The following is a 12,797-nucleotide window of genomic DNA, read 5'->3' as shown; positions in this document are numbered from 1 at the left end:
TTGGATTGGATCCATGATTGGTTGATTCGTTCATACCCTGGCAAAGTATGAACGGATGCGGCAACAAAATCGATTTGTTGTACTTTCACTGGCTCATAAGTGATGGTTGTCGGATAAGAGAAACTCCCACATAGGTCTTGGTAGTACGCCGAGTCGGATTGAGTTGATTTGTATATGATTTGGTCCCATCTAAACTATATTCTTGCTTAGACTTAGGGCGTTTGTTAAGTTGTGTTTCTTTCTGAGTTGAGATTCCCGAGTTGATTTGGTTCCTTCTGATGTTTGTTTCATTCGGCCATTTTACATACTCTTACATTCTATGTACTGACGCCATTTGGCCTGCATCATTTCATGATGCAGAGATAGATACTAGATATCATCAACCGGCGTACCGTTGAAGATCCACACACTCTAGTTAGTTGGTGAGTCCTCCTAATTTCTGGAGGATGTTGAGTTTCTTGTATAGTTTTGTGTTGTTTCCTTTATTTTGATTATTGGTAGCTATGGGCTTGTCATTGGCACCTCCTAAATTTTTGATAGAGGCTTCATAGACCGAAGTGTAGAAATGTTGGATTGTTCTTTTGAGTAGTTCTTCTATAACTGTTTGTTGATTTGATAGTTATTTTGCCTTTGGCCCTAAATTATAAATAATACCTCATTGAATGAGTCTTCCGCTGAGAGAATGTGTTTGAATGAATGTGTGACTGGACTAGGTGATTCGCTTGAAAGCCAGAAATGGCTTTCGAGTGCCGGTCACGCCTAGGGTACCCTCCCGGGGCGTGACAACAATGGTATCAGATTATTTGTTAAATATGAAATAATAATTAGCAAAAAGAAGATGGAGCTATGTAAAACACACATAAACTTCTTAAGAGTAACTTTAAGAGATGGAAAGATAAAACTCAACCGCACATAGAAAAAAAAGTATTAGATATGCCAGATAAATTAGATAATATAAAAGATTTATAAAAAGTTCTAGGCTTTGTTAATTATGCAAGAAATTTTATTCAAGATTTAGAAAAGATAGCAGGACCCTTGTATGCGAAAACATGAAGTAAATGGAAGAAGCATTTCAATATGGAAGACATCAAATTAATCCAACAAATTAAATAAAAGGTTAAGAATATACCAAATCTAAAGATACCATTAGAATTGGATTATTTAATTGTCTAAATAGATGGAAGTAGGTTAGGATGGAGAGCTATTTTAAAAGCTAGACCTAATAAATATAGACATAAAAATGAAGAAAAGATTTTTGCATAGCAAAGTGGACAATACAAAGAAAAAGGAAATATGAGTAGTATAGATGCAGAGGTATTAGCAATTATATACGGATTAAATAGTTTTAAACTATATATTTTAAATAAAAATGAAGTATTAGTAAAAACAGACTGCGAAGTCATAGTTAAGTTCCACAAAAAATAAATGATAAAGCTAGCAATAAGAGACAGTGGCTTAATTCTATGGATATCATATCTATATATAATACTATTGTTTTTGAATATGTAAAAGGAAAAAATAATGATCTAGCAGATCAATTAAGTAGATTACAAATTAAAACTAATTAATATAATATTTGTTTCAGCATGAGACCAACTAGCTAACTTCCAGCTTGTTACATTCCGTATTTTGCATTTTGGATTATTCGTAAGCTAACGATTATAAATTCAAGGACTTTTAATTTTGAATTTTAAAAGGACATGATTTGTTGTAGATGCCAAGTTATATGAATAATTTATGTGTAGTAAAATACATCTCAAGAAGGACCCTTAAGCCAAATCAAAATAGAAGCCATCAAATATGTTTTTCTTAAAGTTACGTTTCGGGTAAGCTGACTTCGGGAGGCCATAACCTCTTTATAATTTGAGAATTTGGGAAAACTCTCAACATGAAAGTTGTAGATAATTGAAATATCTTTCCAACCATAGGTCGTGGGACGAAATGTGATATCGGAGTAATAAGATATAGACGTTTTAAGTCTGACAGGCCAAACTAAATAGTGAATTCGGCCCAACCCAATTCTAATTCGGGTCAGGCCCAATGCCCACGAAATTAAATCTAATTTTTTGTAATTATTCCTTCATACTTTAGACCAACATAATTCTGAAAATTTCCAGAGAGAGAGAGAAAGGGAGTTCTTGAGAGAAATCCCAAATCCGACCAAAATTCAAGTCCCGAAATCCGAAGCTCATGAAGAGAAAATTGTTGTACGTTGCGTTGGCTTCAATTTGAGCTAGAAATCAGCCAATAAGGAGAAGATTTTATGTGGTGCTACAAATTTAAGGTAATATTAAAGTCTCCTTTTCATTGTTAACAAGTTTAGTTAGAGTTTTAACGGATTAGAACGGAGAAAATAGTGTTATAAACTAGTTTGGTGATTTGTTGAGAGTTATGGGTTAAAGGGTTGTTTTAGGTAGATTAAATAGATGGAATTATCTTAGTGATGATGTATAATAATGGTTGATATTGTTTTGATGTTGTTGATGAGTTGTTGTTCTTGAATTTGGAGGAAAAAGGTGTATGAAGATTGTGAATGTTCAAACCCGTTTTTGGAATTGAGTAGCTGGTAGTAATTCTGGAATATCTCATTGTGTAGACCTTCGAATTTATATATTAAACATGTTTTGGAAAGCTAATACACGTACCTACAACTCTTATGTTTATGTCTTAGTCTATATCTGCTGTTATTATGTTGAAAACGGAGCATGAATCATAAGACAAATTCTGTCCAGATTCTGGATTGAAAATTCCTTCATGTATAGCTGTTCGTATTTTGATGATATCTCTTTGTATAAAATGAATTTTGAGTTGATTTATTTTGGATTGGAAACTTAAGACAGAGATCTAAATGTTTCATGAAGGTTATAAAGTCCAGTTTTGCCGTTTTCATTTTCAAAATTTAGATACAACGTGAGGTACTTGACTTTCCGAATTTACTGCTTTGGTAACATGAATAATAAATCTTATTTTGTGTCAATATTTTGGATTATTGATGTTGGTTGATGATTATATGGCTGGTTTGAAAGTGGGAAAAGTGAGCGGTATAGGGGAGGTGTTGTCCAATATTTTTTTAGAAATAACCTACTAACGATAGACTACATTTTATTCTTGTCCATAGCTTAATCATAGTGCTTAACGTTTTAATATAGGTTGAGACAATATTGGACAACATATACGTATAAACGCTAAAGGTATGTAAAGTTAACATTTTCTTCTTTTGGCATGATCCATATGAAACGAACGAATGACGTATGCTTAAATTCCAAAGAAACTCTTATTCGTAGATATACTCGGATGGCTACCGTTATTGATTTTCAAAATTTATATTGTTATGTCTTGACTCATGTGTACGATTCCAGCCATCCTAGTTGGTATAACTCATGTTGTGGTATAATTCATATTTTAGTATAATCCATAATTGGTGTGATTCATAATGACTATTGTCTTGGGTTTCAAATGATGGACTATTTTGCTTATTCTATTAAGTCTCCGATAATGATCAAATTTCACAAGGTTGCTAATGATACCTTATTCGTGCATATTGTTATGGTATTACTCACCGAGTCCTACGATAGGCCGGGTATGTTATCATGTATGGATTCCACTACATTATTCACCGAGTCCCTTACTAGAGGGCCGGGTACGTGATATGATAGTATGATATTATAATGATATGACGATATGATTATGGCACCGAGTCCCATAATGGGCCGGGTACGGTATCAGTGTACACTACTCTATTCACCGAGTCCCTTGCTAGAGGGCCGGGTATGGTATATATATACATATGACGATATATTGATATAATTATGACACTGAGTCCCATAACGGGCCAGGTACGATATATGATGATGATATGCATGTCTTTATTTTATAAGACACAGGTACAGTGATTTATTGATTATGATACTTGACTCCTGAATCTTTATTTCAGATGTGATCTCCTTTACGATATTTTTATGCTTTATATACTCGGTACATATTTCGTACTGACCCCCTTCTTCGGGGGGCTGCGTTTCATGCCCGCAGGTACAGATACTCATTTTGGAGAGCCGCCACCTTAGGATTCTACTCAACGGGTTGAAATTCTCCATCGTCTCAGAGCCTAAACTTTTGGTACTAATCCTTATAATATATATATTTGTGTATTTTGGGGGTACGGCGAGGCCCTGTCTCGTCATATGCTATTGTTAATCCTCTTAGAGGTCTGTAGACACATGAGTGGGTTGTATGTAGATGTTGTCTGGTGTACTAGTATGGCTTATGTTTTTGGACATTTACATTCGGAGTGAAAGCCTTGTCGGCTTACGTATTATGTTATCTTATTTTTGACAATTAAGACTCCCCAAGAAATAGCTGATTTTGGTATATATATAAGTGACCGTTTGAGACAACGTGCTACCCATATAAATTCTATATCGTGTTTAATTGTCGATTGATAATAGATAATATGTGTGTATACGAGTGTCCAATTCGGACACTAGTCACGGCCTACGGGGCTAGGTCGTGACAAAAGTGGTATCAGAGCAGTTCATCCTCGGAATGTCTACAGACCGTGTCTAGTAGAGTCTTGTTTATCGGTGTGTTGTGCACCACATCTATAAACAGGAGGCTACAGGACATTTAAGATGTTATCATTTCTTTTACTTTAAATCGTGCGATAGAGCTGTATTATCAGGATAATTTCTCTCTAACATACTATTATATTTACAGCGATGCCTCCAAGAAAAGCGACAGCTGCCCAAAAGGGAAAGTCAGTAGCAGGAGAGACTAGCCGGACCCGGAGGATTACTAGGGCCCGTGCCCAGTCTATGCCTGAGGTTGTGCTCCAGTCGGCGAGCTCTACTACGCCGCCATATGAGGAAAGAACAGCAGCAACTGCAACTATGGATCGGGGGGTTGCTTCACCGCCAGCTCTAGAGGCTCCAGTACCTGAGCCTCCAGCTCCTCAGCCAGGGGCAGAGGATAGGGCTATGAGAGATGCAGTTCAGTTGCTGACCAGAATAGCGACAGGGCAGGCTCGCAGGCATGGGTTAGGGGTTGACTATACTGATAGACATGATAGTTTAAGGGCTCGTGATTTCTTGACTTATAATCCCCCAGAGTTCTATGGGTCAAGGCCCGGGGATGACCCGCAGGAGTTTATCCGATAGGTGCAGCGTACGTTGAGGATAATTAAGGCTTCTGAGACAGAGTCTGTTGAGTTAGCTTCCTATCGGCTGCGTGATGTAGCTGTTAATTGGTATGAGTCATAGGAGTTATCTAGGGGCGAGGGTGCTCCTCCAGCGGTGTGGGGTGAATTTGTGGAGGCCTTCCTTGGCCACTTTCTACCTCCAGAGATGAGACGAGCCAGAGTAGACAGGTTTTTACAATTGAGGCAGAATGGCAGGAGCATCAGAGATTATAGCCTTGAGTTTGACTCGTTGGCGAGATATGCGCCCACTATTGTAGCTGACATGGCTGATAGAGTGCATCGGTATGTGATGGGGCTGGATCGTTATTTGATTGATAGCTGTATGACAATGGCTTCTCAGCCAGGTATGGATATTGCTCGGGTACAGGCATATGCACAGGGGGTAGAAGATCGGCACAGAGGGCGTCAGCCCGATAGAGATCATGATAGAGGCCAGCGTAAAAGAGCTAGATCGGCTAGTTATTCTGGGGAATTTCAAGGCGGGCAGCCTCAGCAGTACAGTAGATATCCTTCTCATCCAGCCCGGAGTGCACCCCCACAATTCAAAGGTAGTAGATTCGATAGCACAGGGTATTCAGGATCCGGTCAGAGCTCCAGGGTTTCAAGTTCACAGATAAACAGGGGTTCGCGTCAGTCGAGACCACCTTTGCCTCGGTGTCCTCGTTGTGGTAAGTCACATTTTAGAGAATGTCGTTTTTCTACAGGTGTATGCTTTACTTGTGGCCGTCAAGGCCATATTATGAGGGAGTGTCCATTTAGGGGTAATTTAAGTGGTGCAGCTCAGCCTACTGGGTCAGTTGTTGGCTCATCTTCTTCTGTAGCTATGCGCCCTGTAGGGCAGGGTATTCAGATAACAGCAGGCCGTGGTAGAGGCCGTGGTGGATCTTTCAGTTCTAGCGGTCCTTCAAACCGCATATATGCCTTGGCTAGTAGACAGGACCAGGAGGCATCGCCAAATATGGTTACAGGTATATTATCGATTTTCTCGTAGGATGTATATGCATTGATAGATCCAGGTTCCACCTTATCATATATATCTCCCTTTGTTGCTAGTAGAATGGGAATAAAATCTGAATCAATAGAACCGTTTGAGGTAGCTACACCGGTAGGAGATTCTGTTATAGCCAACAAAGTATATAGAGATTGTTCGGTGATTATATATAGTCGACACACCAAGGCAAATTTGGTAGAGTTAGCTATGACAGAATTTGATGTTATTATGGGCATGGATTGGCTAGCTTCTTGTTATGCTAATGTTGATTGTAGAGAAAAAGTAGTTCGATTCCAATTCCCAAGAGAACCAGTCATAGAATGGATGGGCAATACAGCATCACCGAGGGGTAAGTTTATTTCATACCTCAAGGCAAGGAAAATGGTTAGAAAGGGTTATATTTATCATCTGGTTCGTGTCCATAACTTGGAAGCAGAGGAATCGACTCTTTAGTCAGTTCCGGTAGTTAACGAATTTACAGATGTATTCCCAGATGAACTTCCAGGTCTTCCTCCTGAGCGGGAGATAGAGTTCAATATAGATATATTGCCAGATACTCAGCCTATATCTATTCCTCCCTACAAAATGGCACCCGCAGAACTGAAGGAGTTAAAAGAGCAACTGCGAGACCTATTAGAAAAAGGCTTCATTAGGCCTAGTATATCACCTTGGGGAGCACCGGTATTATTCGTGAGAAAGAAAGATGGGTCACTACAAATGTGTATTGATTATAGGCAGTTGAACAAGGTGACAATAAAGAATAGATATCCTCTCCCCAGGATTGATGATTTATTTGACCATTTGCAGGATGCTAAGTGTTTTTCAAAAATAGACTTGCGGTCAGGCTATCACCAGGTACGGGTAAAGGAGGCAGATATTCCAAAGACTGCGTTTAGGACCCGATACGGGCATTATGAATTTCGGGTGATGTCTTTTGGGCTGACCAATGCCCCAGCAGTGTTTATGGATCTTATGAACCGAGTGTTCAAGCCATTCCTAGACCTATTTGTGATTGTATTTATTGATGATATTCTGGTCTACTCACGATCGGAAGGGGAGCACGTAGATCATTTGAGAAAGGTACTTGGGGTGCTCCAGCACCAGAAGTTGTATGCTAAGTTTTCTAAATGTGAATTCTGGTTGACTTCAGTGGCATTCTTGGGGCACATTATTGGAGCTGATGATATTCGAGTAGATACACAGAAAATCGAGACCGTAAAGACTTGGCCTAGACCTACGACACCTACTGAGGTACGTAGTTTTCTTGGGCTAGCAGGATATTATAGGAGATTCGTTGAGAAATTTGCTTCAATTTCAGCACCTTTAACAAGGCTAACTCAAAATGCCATTAAGTTCCAGTGGACCGATGCCTGTGAACAAAGTTTTCAGTTGCTGAAAGACAAGTTGACTACGGCCCCAGTTCTAACCCTTCCTGAAGGACCAGATGGCTATGTTATTTATTGTGATGCTTCTGGTGTTGGGTTAGGTTGTGTATTGATGCAACATGGTAGAGTCATAGCTTATGCCTCCCGACAGTTAAGGAAGCACGAAAGAAATTATCCAACTCATGATCTGGAATTAGCAGCAGTAATTCATGCTTTGAAACTATGGAGGCATTATTTATATGGTGTACATATTGATATCTATACGGACCACAAAAGTCTTCAATACATATTTAAGCAGAAGGACCTGAATTTGCGACAGAGAAAGCGGCTAGAGTTGCTGAAAGATTATGATGTTAATATTCTATACCACCCAGGGAAAGCAAATGTTGTAGCAGATGCACTTAGCCGTAAATCCATGGGTAGCCTGGCAGATGTACAACCAGAACGAGAAAAGATAGTCCATGATATTTGCCAGTTAGCTAACCTTGGAGTCCGTTTGGCTGATTCTAGTAATGGTAGAGTTTTTATTCGAGGAGTTGCTGAATCCTCTATCATAGAAGCGGTAAAGCAACGCCAGTATGAAGACCCTATTCTGGCACAGTACCGGGATGAAACCCTTCAAAAGGAAAGGACCCCATTCGAGGTCACACCTGACGGAGTGCTAAGATATAGAGGCAGATTATGCGTACCTGAGATTATAGGGCTACGACAACAGGTTTTGGGAGAGGCACACTATGCCCGGTATTCTGTGCATCCAGGGTCGACAAAGATGTATCATGACCTTAGATGTTTATACTGGTGGAATGGCATGAAGAAGGATATAACAAAGTTTGTAGCCCAGTGCCCAAACTGCCAACAAGTTAAAATTGAGCATCAGAAGCCTGGCGGACTATTACAAGAGATAGAAATCCCGACTTGGAAGTGGGAAGCAATTAATATGGATTTTATTATAGGCTTACCTCGCACTCCACGGAAGTATGATTCCATATGGGTGATTATAGATAGGCTGACAAAATTAGCCCACTTTCTTCCGGTTAGAACTACATATTCAGCGGAGGACTATGCAAGGTTATATATCAAAGAGATAGTAAGACTTCATGGGATTCCCATATCTATTATCTCAGACAGAGGGGCTCAGTTTACAGCTAGCTTCTGGAGATCATTTCAGAAGGGATTGGGAACACAAATAAATCTTAGTACAGCATTTCACCCTCAGACTGATGGGCAGGCTGAATGCACTATTCAGACGCTAGAAGATATGTTACGGGCATGTATTATTGACTTTAGAGGTAGTTGGGATGACCATCTGCCACTTATTGAGTTTGCCTATAATAACAGCTACCATTCTAGCATTCAGATGGCACCGTATGAGGCTTTATATGGCAGGAAGTGCAGGTCACCTATTGGTTGGTTTGATGTTGGTGAGGCTAAGTTAATCGGACCCGATATGATTCAACAAGCTGTTGATAAGGTCAAACTTATTCGGGAAAGGTTATTAGCAGCCCAGAGTCGACAGAAATCATATACAGATAATCGACGTCAACCCTTAGAGTTTCAGGTTAGTGATTGGGTATTTTTAAAGGTGTCACCCATGAAGGGGGTAATGAGATTCGGTAAGAAAGGAAAGCTTAGCCCGCGCTACATTGGCCCTTATCAGGTTACTCGTAGAATAGGCAAGGTTGCATATGAGTTGGACCTACCATCTGATTTGGAAGCAGTGCACTCTGTTTTTCACGTGTCGATGCTTCGCAAATGCATTGGTGATCCTTCTAAAGTATTCCCCATGGATGATATCCAGGTGACGGAGGAGCTTTCTTATGAGGAAAACCCTATAGCTATACTTGATCGCCAAGTCAGAAGGTTACGTACTAAGGATGTGGCTTCCGTCAAAGTATTATGGCGAAATAACAATAGAGAAGAGATGACCTGGGAAGCCGAGGAAGAGATGAAGGATAAGTATCCTCACTTATTTTCTACGCCTACAGGTAATCTAAACCTTTCGATTAATTATATTGATTGACATATGAAACTATTTGTTGTTGCAAAAAAAAAAAAGAAAAAAAAGGACTATTCCCCCAAATCTCTTATAAGACTTTATGAGGCGGGTTTAACATTCGAGGACGAATGTTCTAAAGGGGGGAAGAATGTTACATTCCGTATTTTTGCATTTTGGATTATTCGTAAGCTAACGATTATAAATTCAAGGACTTTTAATTTTGAATTTTAAAAGGACATGATTTATTGTAGATGTCAAGTTATATGAATAATTTATGTGTAGTAAAATACATCTCAAGAAGGACCCTTAAGCCAAATCAAAATAGAAGCCATCAAATATGTTTTTCTTAAAGTCACATTTCGGGTAAGCTGACTTCGGGAGGCCATAACCTCTTTATAATTTGAGAATTTGGGAAAACTCTCAACATGAAAGTTGTAGATAATTGAAATATCTTTCCAACCATAGGTCATGGGACGAAATGTGATATCGGAGTAATAAGATATAGACGTTTTAAGTCTGACAGGCCAAACTAAATAGTGAATTCGGCCCAACCCAATTCTAATTCGGGTCAGGCCCAATGCCCACGAAATTAAATCTAATTTTTTGTAATTATTCCTTCATACTTTAGACCAACATAATTCTGGAAATTTCCAGAGAGAGAGAGAAAGGGAGTTCTTGAGAGAAATCCCAAATCCGACCAAAATTCAAGTCCCGAAATCCGAAGCTCATGAAGAGAAAATTGTTGTACGTCGCGTTGGCTTCAATTTGAGCTAGAAAGCAGCCAATAAGGAGAAGATTTTATGTGGTGCTACAAATTTAAGGTAATATTAAAGTCTCCTTTTCATTGTTAACAAGTTTAGTTAGAGTTTTAACGGATTAGAACGGAGAAAATAGTGTTATAAACTAGTTTGGTGATTTGTTGAGAGTTATGGGTTAAAGGGTTGTTTTAGGTAGATTAAATAGATGGAATTATCTTAGTGATGATGTATAATAATGGTTGATATTGTTTTGATGTTGTTGATGAGTTGTTGTTCTTGAATTTGGAGGAAAAAGGTGTATGAAGATTGTGAATGTTCAAACCCGTTTTTGGAATTGAGTAGCTGGTAGTAATTCTGGAATATCTCATTGTGTAGACCTTCGATTTTAGATATTAAATATGTTTTCGAAAGCTAATACACGTACCTACAACTCTTATGTTTATGTCTTAGTCTATATCTGCTGTTATTATGTCGAAAACGGAGCATGAATCATAAGACAAATTCTGTCCAGATTCTGGATTGAAAATTCCTTCATGTATAGCTGTTCGTATTTTGATGATATCTCTTTGTATAAAATGAATTTTGAGTTGATTTATTTTGCATTGGAAACTTAAGACAGAGATCTAAATGTTTCATGAAGGTTATAAAGTCCAGTTTTGCCGTTTTCATTTTCAAAATTTAGATACAACGTGAGGTACTTGACTTTCCGAATTTACTGCTTTGGTAACATGAATAATAAATCTTATTTTGTGTCAATATTTTGGATTGTTGATGTTGGTTGATGATTATATGGCTGGTTTGAAAGTGGGAAAAGTGAGCGGTATAGGGGAGGTGCTGTCCAATATTTTTTTAGAAATAACCTACTAACGATAGACTACGTTTTATTCTTGTCCATAGCTTAATCATAGTGCTTAATGTTTTAATATAGGTTGAGACAATATTGGACAACATATACGTATAAACGCTAAAGGTATGTAAAGTTAACATTTTTTTCTTTTGGCATGATCCATATGAAACGAACGAATGACGTATGCTTAAATTCCAAAGAAACTCTTATTCGTAGATATACTCGGATGGCTACCGTTATTGATTTTCAAAATTTATATTGTTATGTCTTGACTCATGTGTACGATTCCATCCATCCTAATTGGTATAACTCATGTTGTGGTATAATTCATATTTTAGTATAATCCATAATTGGTGTGATTCATAATGACTATTGTCTTGGGTTTCAAATGATGGACTATTTTGCTTATTCTATTAAGTCTCCGATAATGATCAAATTTCACAAGGTTGCTAATGATACCTTATTCGTGCATATTGTTATGGTATTACTCACCGAGTCCTACGATAGGCCGGGTATGTTATCATGTATGGATTCCACTACATTATTCACCGAGTCCCTTACTAGAGGGCCGGGTACGTGATATGATAGTATGATATTATAATGATATGACGATATGATTATGGCACCGAGTCCCATAATGGGCCGGGTACGGTATCAGTGTACACTACTCTATTCACCGAGTCCCTTGCTAGAGGGCCGGGTATGGTATATATATACATATGACGATATATTGATATAATTGTGACACTGAGTCCCATAACGGGCCAGGTACGATATATGATGATGATATGCATGTCTTTATTTTATAAGACACAGGTACAGTGATTTATTGATTATGATACTTGACTCCTGAATCTTTATTTCAGATGTGATCTCCTTTACGATATTTTTATGCTTTATATACTCGGTACATATTTCGTACTGACCCCCTTCTTCGGGGGGCTGTGTTTCGTGCCCGCAGGTACAGATACTCATTTTGGAGAGCCGCCACCTTAGGATTCTACTCAACGGGTTGAAGTGCTCCATTGTCTCGGAGCCTAAACTTTTGGTACTAATCCTTATAATGTATATATTTGTGTATTTTGGGGGTACGGCGGGGCCCTGTCTCGTCATATGCTATTGTTAATCCTCTTAGAGGTCTGTAGACACATGAGTGGGTTGTATGTAGATGTTGTCTGGTGTACTAGTATGGCTTATGTTTTTGGACATTTACATTCGGAGTGAAAGCCTTGTCGGCTTACGTATTATGTTATCTTATTTTTGACAATTAAGACTCCCCAAGAAATAGCTGATTTTGGTATATATATAAGTGACCGTTTGAGACAACGTGCTACCCATATAAATTCTATATCGTGTTTAATTGTCGATTGATAATAGATAATATGTGTGTATACGAGTGTCCAATTCGGACACTAGTCACGGCCTACGGGGCTAGGTCGTGACACAGCTGACAAAGGCAAGGGCATAGCCCCAGCTCCAGACTCATACGCTCAGACTTTATTAGGAAATATAAATTTTAAACCGCAAAGTTTAGTAGAAATGATAGAACGAATTTATTTTGGTAAGTACAACTTAATTTCTTATCCTCAATATAACATGTCATTTAGAATACTACCAGACTGTACC

General features: G+C 38.5%; 1 long non-coding RNA gene across 1 annotated transcript; it reads left to right on the top strand.

Annotated features, from left to right (window-relative positions):
- The first annotated feature begins 11,250 nt into the window (after positions 1–11,250).
- LOC129896047 (uncharacterized) lies at positions 11,251–12,519 on the top strand. The gene is made up of 2 exons (XR_008767906.1): positions 11,251–11,294; positions 12,133–12,519. It is a non-coding gene; the product is annotated as an uncharacterized LOC129896047 (long non-coding RNA).
- The last annotated feature ends 278 nt before the right edge of the window (positions 12,520–12,797 follow it).

The sequence above is a fragment of the Solanum dulcamara genome, chromosome 7, assembly GCF_947179165.1.
Source record: "Solanum dulcamara chromosome 7, daSolDulc1.2, whole genome shotgun sequence".
NCBI lineage: Eukaryota > Viridiplantae > Streptophyta > Magnoliopsida > Solanales > Solanaceae > Solanum > Solanum dulcamara.
Note: the sequence above shows the minus strand (reverse complement) of the source record. Positions and strands in the feature narration are given on the sequence as shown.